Raw genomic sequence first — 23,327 nt, 5'->3', positions numbered from 1 at the left:
ATTAAATCAATATTACTACAATCGATGTTACTACAAGCATGGAACGGAATCAATCGAGGGAGAGATACAAGTAATTTGATTGAAAATATTAAGCGACGAGGAAAAAAATATGTAAAAAATTATTATGTAATAAATGTTACTGTGCGTTATACCGCGGCCTGGCGCATGTATAAATTAAACATTTAATTGCTTCTTTTGAAGTCGCTTTTGATCCTCTCGCATTTTACGCTGGTGAAATTATATCTCGAAAGTATTAGAATACATCCCACTCGCGCGCGCGCCGCTCGGTCGAGTGAGTATTTCCTGCGTTAATAGGATCCCATGGCAACAGAGATGAGTATTCCTCGGTATGCTCCCAAAGCCCTCCCTTCGCCCACTGCCCTTCGGAGCGCCCCCCTGTCTCTCTTACCCTCGACCTAATTATGTTTATGCCACGTGACCTCCTTCTCTCTGAGGGACGATAGGCGGGACATACCTCGTCGGGCTCGCGCGTCCACAAATTACGTTACAAAGGAACCCTAATTAGTTGCATAATTGTAACATTAGTCGAGCAAGCTCGCAGTAAAAATGTCTATTAAATTAAGGACTCTAAGATGCGGCTTGTGCGCCGGCTCATCGTAAAGCGAATGTCTGGCTACGTTTGACTCGTTCCACTTCACTGCATTGTCAACCGGAATTCGAGCGATTCGATTTATCCGGTTGCGTGTAATCGGTCAGAAAAAGAGCATATATTGTCAAATTATAGTTTCGCAATACATTTTTAGAACGCTCTTCATGAAAAAAAAAAAATTAAAATTTGAATTGTTTCTAAGAAATGACTATAAAAAAATGTTCGGTTAATGAATTAAACCAGTTAAATCCGCGATATGATGTCCGAGAAATTCTTTTACAAAGAATGTCTATTCTAATCTGTCTGAGACGCAAGGAAAAAAAGAGGAAGAAAAAAAAGAGAGCGAAAGAGAGAGAAAGAGAGATAGCAATTACGATGTAACGATTGCCGGCGTGCTCGGTCGTACACATCTGCACGTAATACGAATACGGAACAGAGCCGTCTCGCGGACTCTTCGCGGAATAGAGCCCTCTCTCGTACTTCTCAAAGCGGTTTCATAACGCAGAAAAAGCGGGAAAATACACGATTGCGCGTACATGAAATTGAGTTTAAAAATGTTTGATGTTGATTGTAGGTAATTCAATCAGAGTGTAGCGAGTAATGAGACGGAAGCGGGGCTAAAATCCAGCTCGCTCGGGCAAACGTTCGCTCTCGCCCATCAGCCACTCGCCTTCTCTCGTCCTTTCGCTCTCTCCCTTCGCCGCGCCCGCCCCAATCCAGCCATCTCGACCGGTACACCCTTCCGCGCGCTCCTGCCGCGCGCGTTTCCATCTCCCTCCACCCCTCCCTCGCCCCCCTCGATTCCCGACTTTCCGCTCTCAAGTTCGTTCCGTGAATATGAATTAAGTTGATACGATTTGGAGCACGCGGATGCAAGAGTAGGTAAGCAAGAACCATTATATCAAGGCAAATTGTCCAGCGGCGGTTTGTCTGAAATGGATCAGTGTGCAGTGTACTGGAAAGAAGGGGAGTGTGGCTTTACTCCGAGAGACTACCGAGCGGCCTATCATTCCATCGATGATTGCGATCTATACAAAACAGTCATGGGAGCTTTTTCTACTTACATTCCCAGAGCGATCAAATCTCTGTCGTTCTTTTTTTTTTCTTTTTTTCTCGACCGCCTGATATACAGTGCGATTGATACGAAGATTGATTTGTCACGCAGGGTTGCGCGCTGTCCGTTAGTATTTCTACCGTATACACAGAGAGAGGGAGAGAGAGAGAGAGAGAGCTTAAACGTTTTACGACGAAATATTACAAGCGCAATTTCTCTCCTCGGCTTAAAGTTATCCACTTGCAATAATTAGCATATGCGTAACTTTACAACGCGTCGCAGTTGCCAGGACGATAAGTCCATTAATAAGGTATGTCCTCCCCAGTCTCTCTCAGAGTCCTCACGTGGGCGGAGAAGAGCCGTGTGTTATCGATATACAGAAATGGTCCATCCTGTATGCGAATGCATCCAAAGCAATTCATCCACCGTACATGGAAATCTCATTAGTCCCAGATACATATAACGCCGCGGCATGCCTAATGGTTGAGTTCGGATCAAGCCATAGGACAGACGCTTTACTCGGAACTTGATCGTGTCGATGTTCATAATGCGTGAGCCGTGATGTGCTGCGTTTCCCAACACATAATAACCATCGTACCGTACAAAATTGCCGCAATCAATACGGCGATACAGCGATAACTACCACGACCGACCGTGCAGCTTATTTCGGGTTTGATTTCTCCAGGAATGCGAAATTGATCGCGAGTAGAATTGTGCAATTTTAATCAGCTGTTGATCCCCTTTCGGGAAGGCGTAAACAGTGAATGATGGGATCGGAATCCCATCCGTCGTTTATCGAAGAGATCAAAGTAGTCGTCAAGTAATCTCCATTGTAATCGCCAAGAGAGAATTTGCGTTATCAATAAGGGATGTATATAACAATATTTTCATCCGTACTTTCGTTCTCTTCGTCTTCCCTTCGAGTGATGGATACTGGTTGACGGGGGTTGACGGAGGAGAGGAGGGGAAGGGGGGCACGGTGAGACACGACGACGGCGTGTATTACGCAACGACGAGGCAAGTAGCGGGCGAGTAGGCGAACGGGCGAGCAGGGGGGGGAGAAGGAGTGAACAGGAGGGGGAGGCAGGGACTTCATTATAACCTCATCTCTTCCCAGGGAGTGCATTCGAATTGAAAAACGCGCAGGCTTGTTTTGAGGCACGGTTACCGTGACAACGCACGTATACACACCAACACGCGCGCGTACACGCTCGCGCGCTCACTTTCCCTCTACCTTTTACCCCCCGCGCCGTCTCTCTCTCTCTCTCTCTCTCTCTCTCTCGCGCGCGCGCGCGCACTCCTTTCCACCCTTCGCGATCCTCTCTGTTTTGCTCGTTCTTGCTCGTTCTCGCTCGCTCGCTCGCTCGCTCGCTCTCTCACTCTCACAGCCTGTATACGCCGTCGGCGTATATCGGACGTAGGCGAAGAGCGCCACTCGCGCGGGGAGGACGAGAACGCGCACCGAGAGCAAGAGGGGTTGCGAGAACGGGGGTGGATGGTTGCTCGGCGCACGGGGATAGTGGGGTGAACACGGAGCGCGGGGTGACGCAAGGGCGGCAGCAAAACGCGGGCATCGGCGAAGCAGTCACTATGACAACGGTGACAGGCGAGGTGTTAGTGCGCATCCGTGACCACGCCTACGTCACGACGCCGTGACGTCAGAGCGTCGACGGCAACGGCGCCAGCCGCCGACGAGGAACGTGGTGCACAGCTCTCGCCGGCACTAGGCGAAGAAGAGAGAGAACGGCTGCCGCCTGTTGCTACTTCGCTACACGTCGGGTGGGCAACCCCCTTCGAATCACCTCGGTCGTGGCTGTCTCCTTCTCGCGCGTATCTCCGCCACGAGGCGAATTCTCTCCCGCAACCCCACGCGGTAACCACCCTCGCGATTTCTTCCCTTCTCTCATCCAGCCAGTGTTGTCTCTTTCCTCCTCGTTTCGCCATCTCCATCTCTCCCTCGTGGAGTCTCGTCTTTCCCCTCTCTCGAACGGAGCACCCCCTCCCCCCTCGTTTCCCCCGCCCGTTCACCATCGCCACCACTACCCTACCACTGGGTTTCCAGCCACCAACACCCCCCTAGAACCCCTTACCCTCCGCCGAGCACCCTCCCGCGCGCGTAACCAGCTAGCAGCGATCCCCACGGCCACGACCGAGAGCCGAGACCGACCGAGAGTTGTCGGCTCTCCGCCAGTCAGCCATCCGACTCGCCGCCACGCCACGCCGCGCGCAGCGTGTGTTTCTCTGCATCGCGTTTCAAAAGCTTGCGAGCGTGAGAAGCCTTACTTATATATCGCGCGTCCCTCGTACCGTAATTCATCGGCGAGGCGCAATCTTCGCGCGGCTTCGAATGCGTGCGACCCCCAAGGGTTCTACCTAGTTAATCATCGGACATCTCTCCGGTCACGGTGACCGACAATACCGTGCCGGATACCACAGAGACAGAGACAGAGAGAGAGAGAGAGAAAGGGAGAATCGACGAAGTGTCAAGGGGCGGGAGGGGGGCTAGAAAAGTTCCGCAGGCGGAAAGAAAAATCGCGCGACCCGGCGAGCGCGATTTGTCGCGCCGTTTGTCCATTATCATCTCGTAAGATCCGAAAACAAGACCCTCCCCCCGAACGGACGTGCAGCGGCGGGCGGACGATATACGCGGCCACGCGCGTACGCGTACGGCACGCGCAAGTGCGCGGGCGCTCATCGGCAACACTTAGGGAAGCAGCCTAAGTGGTCGCCGGCACACGTGCCTGTGACAGCAGGGGGTGCGGCGCGGGACGACTACCGGGGTGACGACGCAGCATCACGTTGAGACGCTGGTTCCGCAGCAACGCAGCCGGGCTTTTGGCGCCACGCTCTATTCGGAGAACGGTCTATGGATCATAGGTCAGATCAAAGTAACATCTCCATATTATCAAGTATCGCGAGACGCGACAATGCGATAGTGCGAGGAGTCGTGAGGGATTCTACGATGAGGTTGCGCCTGGTCAGGGGTGACAGTGTAAAAGAGTGAGAGAGAGAGAGAAGAGGAAAGGGGGGTGAGAAAGAGGGACACGCGACGATCGAGCGCGCAGCATACGTACACAGGGCGCGAGAGATGCGGCCGCGGTCGACTCAACTCGACAAGTCGGCGAGTGGCGCGTGCTGGTAACCTGTTGCCGCCGCCGTGAACGAGACTCCCGAAGCCGGTAATCGCGAGCTTAAGGATACATTACTGCGCGACTGCCTAAACGGATGATATCGCGTCACCGGTTAACGTTAACAGATGAATACGATACTTTACGGGGAGGGAGGTGGTAAAGATTCGCGTGAGGATACTTCCCCTGCGACACGTTTCGCGAAGGTTACGCGAAACTTCGGAACTTCGTGGCAGGCGTAGCGTTCATTACGCTAATTGACCGACTCTGGCCGGCCAGTGAAAATAAAGGGGGCACGTGGACGCGCCAAGTCGCGATCACTTCGGGAAACGCGATACCAGTAGTAATAGAGAGAGTTTAGAGAAACCGGGACCACGCGCGGTTACGTTTACCTTCTCGAATTTCTTCCTCGGCTCTCTCTCTCTCTCTCTCTCTCTCTCTCTCTCTCTCTCTCGCTTTGCAAAGTTTACTTTCGCAAACAAGATGTTTATCGAAAAACTTCCATTTAAAACTTTCTATTTATTTATTAGAATGTTGGTAGAAGTAGGACCTTGTACTCACTCGCAATTCGCGGAATATGCTGTTTCTCCAACTATAAGCGAGCTATTGACATACGCTCGTCGTATTCTACGCAAAAGTAGCACAATTTTCTAATGTGTGTACCAAGTTAGACACATTAACGTATCATGTACGTATATGTACATAATAACATATTTTAATTTCGCATGAGAGATGCGAAATCGGTCAAGACGTCAAAACGTTTTATTGAAGCTGCTTAATGAAGACCAGAACTTCGAATGGATAAACGAGGTCAAAATAGAGGCAAAAAGTAGGCAATGCGAATATCTAGGTCATCTATCGCGGTTCTTCTGCGAATGAAAAATTTACAAGTCGCCGTCTGGAATACATTTGCATAGAATTCCGTAGAATTCGTTTGTTCAATATCTGTTTTGAATATATTAATAACGAATTTCATGGGTACCAGAATCCCTCTCGTGCATATTCACGTACCTATTAAGTTTCTCGAATACGAGTGCCATAGTTTCTAGTATAAAACCATTTCTTCCTTGACGGATTAACACATTTTGGAAGCGCACTATTTTAGAAGGTGTTATAAATTGGGAGATATTACGAATATTACGAATTATAAAATTTACCTATATTGTGAGAAAATGATCTAAAATCACTTTACATCTCTACTGCTAATTTTAATTATCTCCCCGTTTTATCTCTCCCCTTTAAAATATAATTCCTTCTCAATATATTTTCAAAATTATACTCAACACTTGCGCAGTTATCCACAAGTACAAAAAAAACATTCTATGTTAAAGATATCTATATAAAAATAATAAACCCGGTGAGTTTTATTGGGTTGGACCCATCTTGTCAAACTCTGCAATTTTTAGACGCATACTAAATAAACCGAAACGTTGACAACGTGATAAGCACGATAAAGCACGCTTGATAGAAGTTTATTTCGTATATATTTGTTATCGAAACGCACGGAGATACGGACGGTGCATCTCTGATAGCGTAGTAGCTTATACAAAGCTAATCAGATATAATGCATTACGACGGTAGTGCGTTGCGATGGGATACAGGGGGCTTGTACGACGCAATGCCGGAGAATGGAGCAGACGCTATAGATACTAGAACCGGGCTGAATTATACTCCGTTATGTTTGTGCCCTTATAGATGTTGCTTACCGGAGAGAGAGCTCGCAACGCTATTACGCCCTGATACTCGATGTATATCCGGTATGTGCGTGCATACTAATCGAATGGAGCTTTAATTGGAAAGAGGATGACAACGTGTTCCTTGCGATATACGCGATCGACACGGTATATTCTTTTTAGAGCGCGACCGTGTTCGCGGAGGCGGTTCCGAGGCAAGAAGCAACCTGCACCTAAAAAAGTAGAATTGATTCAATTTATGCGCTCTTAGAATCCGCGATAGAGTCGCGCTATAGAATCGCGAATCGTATCCGCCGCTTTCCGCGGCGGGTTATACGAGATTCCTTTTTATTATCGAACTCGGAGTCTTCGATACCGCGGCGTTCATAAACACCGCGGAGAGAGGAAGATCGCCCCTCTCCCCCCTCCCTCGCGATCGTGTTTACGCCTTTATTGCTAATATCGTTGTTCACGCTCGATTGTTCTCCGCGGTCGTATCGTTCGCGAAAGCGTTACCGCGCTACTATCCACGCATTGATATTTCACGGTTCCTCTTTACGGCCTATGGTTCTTTTCGCGCTCCGAGGCGTCTCGCGGATAAGGATCTTGAGGATTTTAGTGTTCATCAAAACTTATAAACCTTCCCGTCAGCTGGGAATACGTTTCGATAAGCTGCCGATCGTATATGTCGTATACCTTTCTCTCATAAATTTATTTAACGTACTAAAAAATTAATAAATGAAAATACATACTAAGACGAGAAACGGACAATTTCATTATTGTCCAGATTTTCCGGATTCTACGTAATTTCATGAAAAACAGTATGACTATAGAATAACATCGATTGCATAAATTTAAATTATGTTTATATCTACTTTTTAGCAATATATATACATGTATTACGACCATATGTGTTTTAAACACAACGAATAATCGCGTAACACCAACGAACATATTTCAACGAATGCGCATTTTATGGCGCGCCCCCTTTCCCCTCCGTCTCGAAGAAACAACAGGGACAGAAGGGGGAGAGGGCGAGCTTCATTTATCTTGCTCGGAATCGCGTTGCATCTCGACAAATGCAACACCGCTGGGAGAATGCACCGCTGGATAAACTTTCGAAGGTATAACACCGCACCAGGGACAAACGCCGGGAAAGATGAAACGCCCCGGACGGGGGAGTTTTATGCGCGCGATCAAAAAAGGGCTGCCGGCGACCGTCGAGGAAACCGAGGAAATTGAGGAAATCGAAAATTCACCGGTGGCATTCGAAGGCTGCCGCCGCTGCATTGGCTCGCCTCGCGCGCGCTCGACGCACACAGAGAGAGGCGCGGAGGTGTGACGCGTAATTTCGAGATGAATATAAATCAAGTACGATCATATTACGCGTCGATGTACGTGACTCTTGGCGGACGACGAAGACACATTAGAGAAATTGAAAAAAACGACCTCGATCCGTCGCGTCGCGGGAGAAGGATGTCCGCGGTTTACGAGAATTTCAGAGGCGACGGTATGTGACGGGTATAGGCGCGAACTCTACCCTCGTAACGTGCGTAAGGGTGTGCGGGTATGTGCGTGCGCGCGTGTGTGCGTCGCGCCGCCTAGGTCCTTTGAACGTAAATCTTTCCTTCCCCCGTGTCAATCGAGAGGACCCCAGGACGGAAATTACGGGACGCCGTTGCACGCGGGCGCGCCAACTCGATAGGTATTTCCACGTCGGCGAAAAATACGTTACAAATCCAACTTTAACCTCCTCGGGATTCCGGTCACGTAGCCTCGTCCAAAGATATATATCGTATATCGCGCGCGGCGCGTCTCTGGTCTCCGGTCTCTCCTTCACGTACCCCACTTTCTAACCTCATTCCACATTCTTCGGTACGCCTCCCTCCCGAAGCTAATGTCACACGCTCCCTGAAAACTTATACGGAGCTCACTCGACTAGGTTAAACCGCATTTAATGAATTTACCGATCATTGACTAATATTTTCGCTAGAAACCCGGATTGCATCGGCGCATTTCGCGGCATTTCGAGAGAGAATCTTGATAAATAATATCACGGTAGAGGAAATCTTACGTGATGGGTGATAAAATAAAAATGATTTTTTTTTCACTATTTACGAATACTACCGTTAGCGTCAAGGATCGTGTGATATCGCGAAAAGAATCAAACAGATCGTATAGCATGATGAACGCGGCGTACATTCTCTACGTGGATTACGGTAACTCTGTGAGTAAAGTTTCACGGACCAACGGTGTCATCTTTCTGTTACTTTGTGCGCGATATCTGCGTGAAAAATTTTATTTGTTGAAAATGACACATACCACGGCGCTTACTTTGGTAATAAATACACCTCTCGTTCGGAATAGCGCAACAGGAAAAGTCTTTGAAATCTAATTCCCCTGTAAATAAAGCCCATTGGTATAACCAATGGCTATAACCAATACGTATACATTGTATTGAATACATATAAAGTAAACATGGTTGTCATTACATTTCAAAGCAACAAATTTACCGTTTGAGCATATTTTCACGATATATATCGGATTATGGAAAATAGAAATCTTGTATATTACAACCTTCTTACATCATGTACAAGACGAAAATTGTAGCAAATTTCTTCTATAACTTCGAACAGGTGCATAATTAGCAATAAAACTAAGTCTATATCTATAGCTATTATTTAAATAATACAGCAATTGTTCAGCATACCGCTGAAAGTTCTTCGCAGTTCTTTATAATGTCGCCCCAATTAATGTCACTTAATAAATTAACTGTATGTCCTTTTGTTACAGGTAAGTGTCACTCTCGCGCTCGCCCCAACTGTACCCTCGATACGTAAGTTATCAAAGTTACGCTAGTTTGTAGTCACCATTTCATTGTGTAACAAGAGGTAATAATCAGGGTGGGGTAGGGGCGAAGGAGGAGGCGGAAAATGCAATTCACTTTGTAATAAAAATGGAAATTAACACGAACTACGTGGACGGAAAACAAGGCTAACCTCCTCCGCCAAGTAGCTCAGAGGGTAACGCGAAAGCTTGAATAAACAAACTCACCCCCGTTACGCTGGTTGCCACCCTCTTTGCCGTCTCCATCAGTCTCAAGGCACGGGCCAAAGGACGTTGTTATGATTGCTAATGGAAAACTATCCAATTCAAAGAACAAAGTGAAGTAACGAGTTACTTTACCACCGCACGAATACACTGACGGTGGCTGTGAAACTTTCGGACGGGGGGGATGATGGCGGACGGGGAGAAAATAGCACGGTTTGTTAACATTAGCAATGAGAGCGGCAAAAGATCATAGGGGGGAGAGGGGAAAGGGGGGACGAATGCAGCTTTATTTGTCGCGAATAGACACGTCCTCGTCGCGCTATCGAAAGGATTGGAAATCGTATGAAAAAAATATTAAATATCTAAGATATAAAATTTTCCATGCACAATATTTTAATTATTCCTCGCTCGTTGAGTCAAACGCTAATTCAGTCAATCGCATACAAAATATTCGTTTCTCCTACATTATTTTCCAGGCGTCAAAACGACATGCAAAGAATTCACCAATAAATGCGGCGAGGTGTATTCGTCGCAAATTAAATACGAATTAAATGTTTCCGCGTCTAATCAATCCGTTCGTTTCGCACTCGAGCCAGGAGCACGAATTCATACATTGTGATGCATATAAATTTGGAGCAAAACGTTTCCCGGTATCCGAGTTCGCACGTGCAACGCGCACCCCGCCGTGCCAAGCAACCGTTTGATCTCTGAATTTCTCCGGCTCCGACGAAATTATCCGACAATTAGCAAGACCTTGCCCGCGCGCAACTCGAATACCTACATCCGCCCTCCCCTTCCCCGCCGCGTCCCGTCTCTCATCCCGCGGGAGGCCGCGGACTTTTTAAGCTTAAGTCCCGGCAAGATTTAAATTTCAAAATTTCAATCTGGCTTGCAAATCTGTCTGCCTCCTTCCGCCCGCGCGAACGACCGCGCTTCCGTCTCCTCCTAGACGCGGCCAGATTGCGCGGGTCCGACATCAAAAGTCTTTTACGTCGCGTGCTCTTTTTCTTCCTCCCTCTCTCCCTCTCTCTCTCTCCTCTTACCATCCGCTTCTCTTGACGCTCTTGCGTAAAGTCGCCGAATTGAAAATTTCATCGCTGAACGGAGACACGCGTGCTCCGCCGACAAACATCCGCCGTTCTCATTTATTTTCGATAAAAAAAAAGATGAAACTTGGTAGTATTGATTTTCATCGTTAAACTATTGGCGTACTATTAGAAAATGTAAATAGATTTTTTGTTACAATTAAATTATAAACTTTAGAAGCCAAGAATAAAATAATATTACTTTTAATTATTAATATATTTTTATTTTGTATTTCTAACATTAAAATTGTGACTATATTAATTGAGTGAAGGTTATTTTGTATTTTAATTTTTAAACCTGATGTTTTTTTTTTAAGAATTATTACATAATTTGTTTAGATTATTGCATAATATACATATGAGCTGCATGAAAAAATAAATAGAAGCATCACAGGTATAAAAAATTTTATATCTCAAATCTTAAATTAGAAATAATCGTAGTTTATGGATTCCGAAATAACATAAGTAAATTACACGACGATTGTATCAAAAATGCTGGACCGCGTTCCGAGCAATGAATCAGCTTTCTATATCCACTCGGAAATCACTCCCTGTTGGTGACTTTGTTCGGCGTAATTACCTTACGAGATATTAAGGTACGGTGAGATGCCCGCGTTCCCGCGCAGAGGGACGACAAGACTTGTCAACCGACGAAAGGGGAACGTCGCCGTCGTCGTCGCGGCGGACGGCACGGCGCGGGCGACGCGATGGCGAACGGCGATGGCGAAACTTTTAATTTTTCCTCGAAAAACTTTAGCTGCTCGTTACGTCGTCCCGAGTACATCGCGCGGCCGGGCGACGAGGCGGGGCGAAATTAAAATTCATGCGGCGCGGCGGCGACGCGCCTTTTCTCGGCCGTGTGTCTCCGCGGGATCCGCAGGACGTCCCTACAGGGCGAGAGTGCGCGCAACGAAGGACGCGTTGCGACGTAACATCGTCGCCCAAGTCCACCGGCGGGAAACAAGGAAGGACACTCCGCCGCGCGCAGAGAAGTGTGGGAAATTTATCCAAATTTGCAAATCAAATTCGCTCCCTGCTAGCGCGCGCGCGCAAGCACTCTTTCGTGCCAATTACCGTTCCTAGATCGCCCATGCTTCCGTTCATGCACCCGCGACAGGGTTTGACAAGATGGGCCCAACCCAATAAAATCCACCGAGTTTATTGGGTTGGACCCACTTCAAAAAACCCACTTTGAATTTTAATTCAATAACGTCGAATAAACCGTAGCCGCTACGATTCTTCCCCTTCCTCCCCCCCCCCCCTCTCTAACCGGTGTTTCTTTCGTGATCTTTTTAAAAACGCGCGAACGCGATAACGCGGACGCGTCGCCGGGAAAATAGCGAAAACTCGATAAAAGGGAGGGCGCAATCTTTGGTAACGCAGGCGAGACGCGACGTTTCGCGCGTGGCATCGGAGGAAATCGCATCGCATTACACGCGCGTTTGACGTGGAAGGCGCCGAGCGGAAAGCACGCGCGAAAGCGGGCGAAATACGAAACTGTGAAGCCAAAGCCGAGAGAGAGAGAGAGAGAGAGAGAAGCGCCGGCGGCGCATTTACTGTCATTACACTTTGCCTTCTACGCGGGTATCTATTTCTGGCTGCAATCGATTAATCGAACGGAGACTTAAGTACGGCTCGGGCCGCACCTGGTGCTCGTCCATCACCGGGCGGCGGCGGCGCAATGTTCATTTATGTATACACAGTAACCGGCCTCCTCGTGAGGAGAAAACTTTCCTTCTTTCAGCGCGCGCGGTACCCCGCGTTCGTTAATAATCGATTATGAAAGATGACGGTTCCTCGTATCGACTCGACGGGCCCGCCCGCGTGCGCGCACGCTCGCAAACTTATTGTTTTAAAGAAACTTTAAATTTATCGCAAACTCCTCTCCGCCGCGGGCGCGGGCGCGTTGGAAATAATCCCTCATTCATCATCCGGAGCGCGTAAGGTGTAAGGCGCGCGCGTCCGGACGGACGGGGCGCGGGGAGAAAAGGGAAGACAGGCAGAGAGAAAGAGAGACAGAGAGGGGGGGGAGGGAGAGACGAGGGTGTGTGTGCGAGAAGAGCGCCGAGGGTGCGGCGTGGAACTAGGAGCTTTTACACGAGCGCTAAGCCGTGATTAGTTGTTGCGGGTACGAAAGGGTAATCTGTTGTTCCGGGATTTTTATTACTTCGCGCCGAGCCCGGCCGCGCTTTCGGTGTAAATACGCGCGCGTTACTTTCTACGTGGTATAGCCCAACAAACGCGGTACCCAAAGTTGCCGCTAAAACGGATGCTCCTAACGGCGAAGATAGATACGGCGCGCCGCGCCGGCCGCGTATTACACGCCGCGGCCCTCGAAAAACTATGCAGCTCGTAAAGAGCGGCGCGTTACTTTGATGATAACGCGAACGCGAGAAATAATATCGGCTGATATGATATGCGTCGAAAAATACGATACCGGATATCTGGCGGTGTCTCCTCGCCTTCCGATCGCGCGGCGGAATAACGAGAAATAGAGGTGGAGGGGGAGAAGGGGGGAGAAAAGCCGCCACCTCTCGATACGCCCTGAAATACCGTCTGTTAGCAGTCTCACGTTTTGCGCGTCCGGGAAGTAAATCACGGTAAGTGGGTGAGAAGGACCCTAACGCGAAGGACCCCGAGCAAGTAGGGAGGGTATCGGAGGTTATCGTCGCTATATCACGCCCGGGTCGTCCGTGAGATACCCAAGCTGCTCCTGGTACGGGACTTTATTGCAGGGCAAGCCAATTATAGCTCCGTGGCGCGCTCCAGCGAGCGCGATGTATCGGAGTACTTCTGGCCGAGTACCAACCTCGACAATAGAGACTGAATGAGGAAATACGACACCGCTTACATATCATTTATTCATACAGCCGTTAAGAGGCTGACAGAAACACGAAAAATAATGATCAGCAGCTTTTCGCATGCGAAAATCGAAACCGGATCTGTCAACAGTTCTATCTTGTACTTGGCACGCGGGGATTAAGGGACAATTAGGGTTGTATTTAATTAGTTTGATTTAATTGATTAATGAAGTGCCCCCCGAAATATTCTTGAGCGTTATAATTTTATAGGATAATTCATCTCTCGCGAATTCTTACGCTGTTCCTCGACGGAAGTTTGTTTCGGAAACCTGTCTACTTTTGGGAATTCATCTCCGAACAATTTCGAGCAGCCCTAAGGTTTATGCAGCCTCCTAACGGCGAAACTCGCCCCGAAACTCATCCCTCGTGCTCGGCAAACGCCACAAGAAGCAGCAATAAACGTCAGGCCTCCGCGGTAATTAAAACTAAAGATCCGTGGCGCGAAAAGCGAAAAACAACAGTTTGCCGGGAGCGCCGCGCAAGACAACGTACGAAAGAATAACGGAAGATAGAGAGTAAGCCGGGAGACGATTGCGAAGGCGAAATCGGAATTTAGTTCTTTGAGATAGGATTAGGAGCAAAATGTTGCGTAATTGAAAGAAATATACTTCTGGAGCTTTAATGATTTCGCGTTAACGAATTTATAGCCTAATATCGAGAACACGGAGAGATTTTCAACTAAAATGTGCATAAAACAAAAACAAAAGGAAGACTATATTTAACAGCACGATATCCATGTACTCATATAAGATAGTTGTATTAAAACGTTTGACGTTCCCCCTCCCGCCCCTCTCTCTCTCTCTATCTCCTCGTTTCTCTCGTCTCTTGCCTCTTGTTTCGCAATCCCGCAAATATGTCGTCGGTAGAAAGTTAGTCGCGATCTTTGTTTTAATAAAGGCGGATGGAATGAAAGTGAGTATAAAACTTGGAGAGTTAAGAACTTTGCTCGTTCCCTTTCACAGCAATTTGGTACAAAGAAACATTAAATTTTTTTTCAGTTTCGCTTCAAATCGGTCGCTTTTGCGGATTTTAATGGGCTTCTGCCTTCGACTCGCTTGGCATCCGTTCTCCTAACGCAGCATGACGAGAACGGCGTGGGAGTAAGAGGGGGGCGGAAGGGAAAGTGGCAAGAGGGGGAGAAAGGAGGGGGGACGGTAGAAGCTACGTTAACAACACGAAAGAACCGTGGATCCCTTTGCATTTATATGGAGTAACCTTACGGGGCCGAACAGTCAACTTGGGTCTGCCGTGGCTAAAAGGAAACTTAAGAAACATAAAGTAACTTCGCCTTTCCGCTTTTTCCTTTCTTCTACGTGTTTCCCTCCGCTCGTCTGTCAGCGGTCTCTCGTGCTTTACCTACCTACCCTACGCGGCAACCATTTGCACAAAGCTTTCCGGATTGCATTATGACGCGAGAGGTTACTTAGCACTGCGCAACATACAAACTTTAAAGATGCGCAATTATTCCGTTTCCGCTATCGTATATTACGCAAAACATGCTCTCTACGCGTGCACGTATCAAAATGTATAAGAAAAAAATTTTTAATTAATTTTTTTCAACTTCAGACTTCGTTTCAATGAATTTTTTGAACAATCTGAAATCAAATTTGTCTTGAAAATGTAATAATTTATTTATTTAATGATAATGTGTCTGTCTGTGAAAATGATATCTTTTTGACTTATTAAAGAATAAAAAGTAAAACTTTAAGATATTCCGTTCACATAAAAGATTAGGCGTTTCTTATTGAAACAAAGCATAGCTTCAAGTGCATTATTCTCCTTATTATACTCGACATAAGGGCGTCGTAGTCGCGATAGAGGCTTCTTCGAGTTTAGCAGTGAGAAATTCCTGCCGCCCCTCGTATCCGGAGAGATCAGAAAGTTACGCTGGAGAAACACTGATGAACATTTAAGTGGAAACTAGAACCATCGAGAGACACAAGAAGGAAGGCGATGGGGGGGGGGGACTGGATGGAAAGCGCGCGACAGAGAAAGTGTGATGAGGAAAGCCGGGGGAGGAGGAAGAGGAGCGCGGGGAAGGGGAGGGAAGTGGAGAAACGCGAGTCTGGATACAAAATCAAGCCTGGCGCGGGAACATGTGATTCGCCGCTGCTAATCTGCATGCCGAGTCGAGAACGTGACGCCATTGAATATTTAAGACGACCAAAGCAAGAGAGAGAGAGAGAGAGAGAGAGAGAGAGAGAGAGACATCTTTGCGCGCTACCATCAGCGGCAGCTTCTGTCGCCGCGGTAGTGGCGGCTGCACCCTCCGTTGCTCTCTCTCTTTCTCTCTCTCCGGTGGGGGTTCGACCCGGTCCCAGTACCCGGCACACGACCTAACCCCCCGCCCCCCCCCACCCCGTTCTTCGCCTTCGCAAGTAAGAGGCGAGCAAGCCTCGAGACTTCCTGGTTTTCATATGCAAATGCAACCCAACGTAGCGAAGCCGTTTGCAACGTCGAGCGGCGCGCGTGTGCGAGGATCGCGCGCGAGTGTATGCGTTCTACGAAATGTTGCGCGCAGATTTCTATCCTGTATGTGTGCGCGCACGTGTGCGTGCCCGTACGAGCTTTTCGTATGTGAGGACCACCACGCGACGCGGGTATCCTCCGACATTACCGGTAAGAAGGAACTTCAGCGGCGGGAGAACTCTCTCTCGATGACGAAGACCCGGTGTTATCTCTCGCGTATCTCGGAATCTTCGCGAGGAGATAGAGCGAAAGAGGAAAACCCTCTTTCTTGCAACAGATGAATCTCTATCTTGGAAGAGATACATTGTCCTTAGATACATTCTCTTTCTCTTCCCGACAATTGTATTTTAAGTGGCCCAATAGATAGCGGCGGCTCCACGTTTTTGCTAGGTACTAATTAATTCCCGAGCGTTGGATATAGGCACAAAAGGTTCTCCAGACTGAAACGTCACCGTGACGACTTTCATTGCTCTTTAATTAATGCCATTTGGAAAGTAGAAGGAGCTTAGTTAAAAGAGAACACGAGGGCTCTAGAGCAAACAGAAAACATTCTATGTACGCGGGGCGCCCTATATACCAGATTATTCTTATTTAGACGATTTCACGACGTGCTTGTTGAGAAGGAGAGCTCGTTAAAACGCAAAAAATGCGCCAAGGCGAAATAAGATAAAGATAGAAGACGCCGGTGGCCCGATTAGCCGGCGCGTTCGTCGTCGAAATATCGATTCTTTCGCAATTTACAATATCGCCGTGATGGCATTAATCGATCAAGTCCTCGAAGACCAAAGAAGGCAAAGATAAGCCACGCAAAGATTGACGTTATAGCCGCGGTGAAGCGGAAAGGCCAAGAGAATCGACGTAGCCTTAGCTTTGACGTAGCCCTGCCGTCAATTTGAATGCCGATGAAATATCTATTTCCGGGACGGGAGAGCAAAAAGGGAAGATCGGGAAAAGAGCGGACCGGTACGCGGAGCGTTGTTTTTCAACGATAAATTCGACGATGGAATCGAACGAGGCGGTCGTCGTCGTCGTCGTCGTTGTCTGCACTCAACTCGAGGACTCGCGGCGTGACGGTCGCTATCGTAACTCGAACACGGTCGTAAAAGCGCTTACGCGACGTTACGTTCGGATTGAGTGCAGCGTGCTGATGCAGAAGAAATAGGAAACGTGGGAGACAGGCTGAAGCGGTCTCTCGCGAGCACCGCTTTGCCGTGGTTAGTCGCTTCATAATTGGTTCTCTCACAATGCGCGATTGTCTATATGGGCGGATATTTTTTTTTAACCGACTAACTGCACCAACTTTATCTCGCAGAGTAGCAAGATGCCAAAACGATTCCTGACAAATCGTGCATAGAATCGGGGAAGGGAGGGGGGGTTATCACTTCGAACGGCCTTCGTGGTTCAAACTGCGCACGGGGCACTCGCCCCGAAAGTCCCGGCAGAATTGTTCTCTCCCCCTTGCCGCCACGCTTTGCCCACTATAAAACCGCGTTTCGCGCGAAAGCCGCCGCCGTCGCGCGTACGTTTTACCGGCGAAAATAGCGGATGCCCCGGTCAAACGATCGGGGATTACAGGCGGGAACCGCGGGTGGATTGACGGCGCGGTACCGTGAGCGCGGCGCGATTCGAGCGTGGAATTATACGCGTATTCAAAAGTTTTTCGGCGTTGTAAAAGCGCGCGGGTATCACACGGCTCGTTCTGCATGTGTATGCATTTGGCCGCGTTTTCCAGGTCGTGTAAAGAGTACCATACGACACTATTGTCAAACGACTGTCCGACGGTGTTTCTTCGGGGTCACTTTCTGACTGAGCGAAATCTCGCAGTTTCCGGGAAAATCTTCCCCGATCAGGAAAAACAAGCGGTAACGAGTGTCGAAAACAGAACGCTTCTAACTCGAATACGTAGCAGCGTACCAATCAAAATGTCGCGATTATCGATTGGATTGTAAAAACGTTACGATCCAAGGGCGTATTCGTTGAATCAAGCGAAAAGCACCAGCGCTGCGGAAGTACGTGTGTTTTAAACGGAGCGGAAGAGCTTGAAATCATAAACAGTAGAGATAAAAAGGGGCGGGGACCAGAGCTCTAATCTGCGTGCGGAATACCTGAAGGAAAATTTGCTAAGAATCAGGATGCTACGGAGAAGCATCTCGCGAGCTCCGGAAATTTATTAAATATTTCTTAGCGTATTTCATTTCATTATCTCTCCCGGCGGAGCTCGCATTCCTCGAAGGACATTCGAGCTGCTAGCGGGGTATTACCGCCTACGATGAAATTAGTATGTGTACACACTGTCGTTGTTTGCTCCGACATGCAGTATTCGTTACATAATTTATAATATCACAAATTTCCTCCTGTTGTATCATTGCCTACGAATATGCACAATTATTGCGTTCAGAGAGCTTGTTGTATATATTTCGTAAGTATTATAAACATGTATTATGAACATGATCACAGTAAATATAAATTTACAATTATATTACCTAATGTGATTTGAACTATTAACGACAGATCGTAGATAAAACGATGGAATGGAACTGTTAATAATTAAAAGAGTATAGATTTTATATATGTATAATATAATACTTGCAAAATATATACAAGCTCTCTAATAATTGTGCATATTCGTAGGTAATGATATAACAAGAGGAAATTTATAATATTATAAATTATATAACGAGTACATGTCCAAACAACAACAAAAAATATATATATATCAATTTTTCATAATGATTCGGAGAGAGAAACGCGTTGTTCGATTAAAATTGGAATTCTCTCGGATTAGTGAACGAGCATATGAAGATGGGTCGTTAGGTCGGTGTGCCGGCGACCTCGTGGCGTGTTCTCTCGCATGTTACCCCGACACAGGAAGGCCTCTGCAGAGCCTCCTGGTGTAAAATTAAACCTCTCCTTGAAGCCGGAGCCGGATTTATACGATGGCTAAATATGAGCCGGCACCGTCGCCATTCTCGGGCCCGTTACCCCTTTTCCGTAGGGGCGGCGTTGACGGCGATGTCGACCGAGCACCGCCACTTTCGTACGGCGTGCGCGCGAAGGGGATAATTTGTGAACGACATGGAATTGCTGGGAAATAGGAGACGAGAGACTACTATAGCACGCAACCCTCTGTCCCCTCCGTGCCCCGCATCTGCCCACTTTGGTCGCAATGTCGGTATTAGTGGGAAGGTGTTCAGGGGAAGTGTTCGCTCTCTCTCTTTCTCTCTCTCTTTCTCTCGTAGATGTTCTCGGATGCGCGAGCAGTATGCAGAAAAACGACGAGCCAGAGATAGAGAAGGCAGTCAGAAGATAGTGAAAAGGCGGGGTAGGTAGAGCGAATAGAAAATACGTGGCGCGCGGAGAGAATACGTGGCGAGGACGCAAAAGGGTGTACGGAGATCGGAGGTCGTGTAAAGCGAACGATTGCGTGAGACATGAAGATGGCACGTAGCACGTCAATGCCGTTGCCTGTCGATTTACATTCGATATGTTCCAATATATATATATATATATATACTAACTTGACTCGCGCGAACGCGCGCTAGCCGAAAGCTCATTCTTTAGCGGATTCTCGCTCCTTCTTTCCTCTCGAGAATCGTAGAATGATACGCGGGGCCACGGATTCGCTACGGTAAACCCGATTCGTCTCATCCGATGCGTAATGACGTAAGTCGAGGCCGTAGAAACGTAACGATGCGAGGCGCGAGATGATGCTTATGAATAATTCAGCGAAGCGCGGCGGCGCGCCGTGGAGGCTCGTGCAGAACCATCGCCCGCAAACATAGGCGGGTGTACTATTTGCCGCGCAATTAGCTTCGGAACATCCTGATCATTGCTTTCCGACTATTCGAGGTATTTGTACGCTAATCACGGACGGATACGCCTGATATGAGCATTCGCGAAAGGCATACAATCCAGGATACCCGGAACTCCGAGCTCTCTCTCTCTCTCTTTCTCTGATTTATCATCCAATATTTGAGTGCGGAGCTTTTCAATCAGGGCCCAGGGTTTACACAACAGCCCGCGGCTCCGTTCGACTTGATTCAATGGCGTAGCCGAAGCCGTGTAGACGGAAGCAGAGACAAACAACCCCTCTAACTATCTCTGTCCCTTCTTCCTTTTTCTTCGCCGTTCCGGCCGCGGAACGCACCTTCAATCCGTTCTACTATCACGGACTTACGGAGCTTCTCGGCTCGCTCGCTCGGGTCGAGTCGTCGCGGGGGGGAGGGGGAGAGAAAAAAACAGAGCGCAATCATTATCTTTTGTCACATGAAATGTGGCAGAAAGCTGGAAAACTTCTCCGCGAAAGGAGGATTCTTCAAAGGAATAGAATTCGCGCGATAAATATTTCATGCTTCTTATAGAAATCGGTAGAAGAGAGAGTATAACAATAAGAATATCGGTATTGTGCCGGATTTCTTCGTGGAACTTTCAGAATTACGGCGTTGCTCTTCCGTTTGATTGAACTCACTTCCTAAGTTTGAAAATACACGCGCGTGCATATTACATGACGGCGTAAGTCTACGGCGTGAAATTTTTCGAGAAGAGCGCGCGCGCGAGGAGAGAGCGTTGCATGCGTTTAAAAAGGTGCTGGCGATAAGTTGTGGGAATGATGCTCGGACGCGTTGCACCTGCAACGTTGACACATACGGTATATTTCATCGCATGTAGGCATCGCGCACTGGGGGAAAAGGGAATATGGACGTCAAAATATATGGCGCCGCATGACAGCGCCGCAAAAAATAAGGGGGAATATGATAGTTGTGTAGCCTGCTATTTCAGAGACGAGCGGCGGGCGCAGCGGGGGAATGACGACGACGACGACGACGGACGACGACGCCAACGACGACGACGCCAACGACGACGGCGACGGCGACGACGACGACGACGAGAAGCGAAGGGATGTATTACAGGGGAGGGATGACAGGACAGTCGCAGTCGGAACGGTGTCGCATCGTCATTCCCTCGACGACGAACAAAGACAGAGAAGACGAGGGGCGAAAGAGGAACATAGACAAGGGGGTGAAACGCGCGACAACAAGGGGTTCTCTCTCTCTCTCTCTCTCTCTCGTTTCTACGTGTGATGTATCTGGTACTATTCTGCAGAATAAGATCTTTGCGGGTGCGCACGTGTACACGTAACGCGCTGTAACTACGTTGAATGTCTAGGGCACACACGTACGCAAATTTCACAAACGAGGCACCTACGCGAAAATACAGGGCCGCTCGAGACCGATGTGAACCTAGCGCCCATCTTTGTAAAAATTAAAAATTATTAATGTCGCGCGTTTGTACTTCATTTGTACCCAATTGTACCACTCGTTATTCCGTTTGTACCTCAAAGGTTTCATCAATGATATTTTGGTATCGTAGCTGTTTTTTGTGCGTTCCTGCTAAAATCACGCGTCTGGATTTTACATTTGGGAATTTAGATGGATTGTCACGTGGCATGTTCCACCTCTTCCTAAGTATACTCATCGTTTTCCTTTTCCCCTTATCAACGGAGCGTGTAACAATTACTTAAGGAATGAAGAAGGACAAAAAGCTGCGGGTGTTACGTCGCATTTGCGCCCGTAGGCTGGGACGGAGCAATGAGGATTCTGAGGTTCGACGAACCCTTTCCCCGTCGCGCGTCTCTCCCGTGGCCTCTCGAATCAGTTATACGACCCATGAAAGAAGACTTTATCCCACTGGCAATTAGTTGCATCCATAATGAGATCCCGTAAAACTCGTAAATCCTAATGGGATTAAAGGGAGCCTCGATAATGTCGAAGTCCACCCATTCTCCGATACGATCTCAGAGATAAATGACTACCCTCCGCCTCCCCCCTTCTTTTTTTCTCAGTCGAAAAATCGCTTTTTGTTATCCCCGGCAGGAAAATCTCACGCGCGATATTCGATGCCCGATAAATTTGGTATTTCCGCGCGTGTAATGAAATTTCCGGACCCCGGACGCTTGCTGATCGCGCGCAGCTGGAAGCTTAATGATCGTGGACATCTCACAAACATCACGTACTCCGAAATACGCGAACGTGACCGCAACACCAAACGTGATCGCGATTTCCCCCTACGCGCGTTGGCCAACTCGAGGGAGCGACTTTAAGGGCAAGGGGGCGGGGAAGGGAGATTACCTACCCCGAGCACACGGTCGAATAAGTATAAAGGCTAGTGGTATCGTAGCTTCCACGAGAAAAAGATACGCGGGTGAAGGCTTTTGTGTGTGTATGTGTGTTAGCCCACGGTAACACAAATCCACGCCCCGTAACTCTTAACGAAATGGTTTCTTCGAGATAACCATAATTACATGAGTGTCAAGAAAAAGAATTCCTCGAATCTGTCTTCCCGCTGTATTTCCCCGTTGCCTCTCGTGCCTCTCGAAAATCGCGATCTCGCGCCTTGGGAGAAAGAAAACGAGCCGGCGTTACACCTTCACGCTCGTAAACGCGACCGCGCGCTGCCGTTAGCGCGGGGGATTGGAAGGAGGGGAAGGAAAGTGCAGGGTCTGTGAAAGTAGGGGGACTATGATATCCAGTGCGCGCGGTGGAAACTCGTTCCGAGCAAAGAGCAGGATTTACCGACGGAATAAGGAATATTCCGGGTTCTTACGAGTCTGAAATGGGCGGCTAGACGTAAGGCCAATAAAGAAAATATGGCGTTTGCCTGGATCGCACGCACGTTGAACGCATCTTTGACTGTTCTTTCTCCTCTCTCCCCCCCTCCCCCGCCCCCGGGAGGGATGCAGCTCTCGCGATTTCTGCAAAGGAACGACCCACTAAATGCGTTACAACTGAATTTATTTGTAGGAGAAAGAGAGAGAGAGAGAGAGAAAGAGAAAGAGAGCTTTTCGTGTATTCGGAAATAAATTTCCGCGCGTACAATACCGCGTCTTCCGCGTTTGCAGTTTATCAGTTGAATCAACATCATCGCATTCGAGGAGAGTTTCGCGAGAGTCTGCGCGTATAGTCGCGTATTTTTATTCATACGCAATGAGAGTTTTCCGTAACGCGAATGCGAAATGATTACGTATTAAAGTGGCGCGGCGGAGGGATGCGTGCTTCGCACGTGAAGTATCGCGCCGTGGTATATGTAGGTACACTCTTCCCGCGTATACGCTCTTCCACGGAGGCCGTGCATCGCCGGCTGCGCGTATAAATTATGCAAGACGTATGCTCAGATGGATGGCGAAGGTATTCTAGGTTGTCGACAAAGTTTAAGCATCTCCCCGCGCATCTGCTCGGGCAAGGGAGCGACGCGGCGGCCTGGGCTGGGTAGTAGCCGAGACTTCGAAAGCCAGCGGCACGCCCGCGCAGTCGACTTTTTGCACGGCTATCGCAACAGTTGGCCCCTTTAAGGCTATCCGAGAGCACACTCGACCACGGCTCCTCCTTTTAACGTTCCT

At 48.2% G+C, this 23,327-nt stretch overlaps 1 protein-coding gene across 12 annotated transcripts in view; it reads left to right on the top strand.

Moving 5' to 3' along the window:
* LOC105456545 (CUGBP Elav-like family member 4) overlaps positions 1-23,327 on the top strand; it is a 560,009-nt gene that overhangs the window by 310,567 nt on the left and 226,115 nt on the right. The window contains exon 1 of one of the 12 annotated variants that reach the window (XM_011700668.1): positions 3,864-4,541. The exons of 10 other annotated variants lie outside the window; for them this stretch is intronic. The gene's annotated coding sequence lies outside the window, so the exon portion shown is untranslated. Of the gene's footprint in view, positions 1-3,863; positions 4,542-7,957; positions 7,976-23,327 lie in introns of those variants that run through there. One more of the 12 variants, XM_011700667.1, reaches the window with a different exon arrangement.

This window comes from Wasmannia auropunctata, unplaced genomic scaffold (assembly GCF_000956235.1).
Source record: "Wasmannia auropunctata unplaced genomic scaffold, wasmannia.A_1.0 LD335634.1, whole genome shotgun sequence".
Classification (NCBI taxonomy): domain Eukaryota; kingdom Metazoa; phylum Arthropoda; class Insecta; order Hymenoptera; family Formicidae; genus Wasmannia; species Wasmannia auropunctata.
Note: the sequence above shows the minus strand (reverse complement) of the source record. Positions and strands in the feature narration are given on the sequence as shown.